Raw genomic sequence first — 501 nt, 5'->3', positions numbered from 1 at the left:
CTCCACTCCAGCGAGGGGCGGGCGCTGCGAGACCGCGGGGCGGCGGGGAGCGCGGCCTCCCTCGCGGGCCGCGGCGCAGTGCGCACGCGCGGCCGATTTCAAATCCTCACTAGACAGCGCCGCCTTGGTTACCGCGCCTGCGTGCTGGGCGGCTCGGAAAGCGGCGCGACTGGGCGGGGCTAAAGGAGCCGGCGGCGACCACTCCAGACCCAGGCTGGGCGGCCGGGGGGGGGAACGCGTCCGCGCGCAGGCTAAACGTGCGCGCATGCGCGCGTGGGGAGGCTGGGGGGGGGTGCCCGGAGTCCCGACGGCTGCCGGCCGCACTGCGCGTGCGCAGAATCCCGGCGCCCGCTGGGGGAAGCTCGCCGCATCCAGATGCAGGCCGCGGGGCTCCTCGCTGGGGGTCCCGCTCCCCGAGTGCCGAGGACGGTGCTGCAAGGAGCTGTAACCAGAACTGCAAAAGACAGCTGTGAAAGTTAGTTAAGGTTTTGTGTTTTTTTT

This window comes from Octodon degus, unplaced genomic scaffold (genome assembly GCF_000260255.1).
Source record: "Octodon degus isolate 3935 unplaced genomic scaffold, OctDeg1.0 scaffold00008, whole genome shotgun sequence".
Taxonomy (NCBI): Eukaryota; Metazoa; Chordata; class Mammalia; order Rodentia; family Octodontidae; genus Octodon; species Octodon degus.
This window is presented reverse-complemented; position numbering follows the sequence as displayed.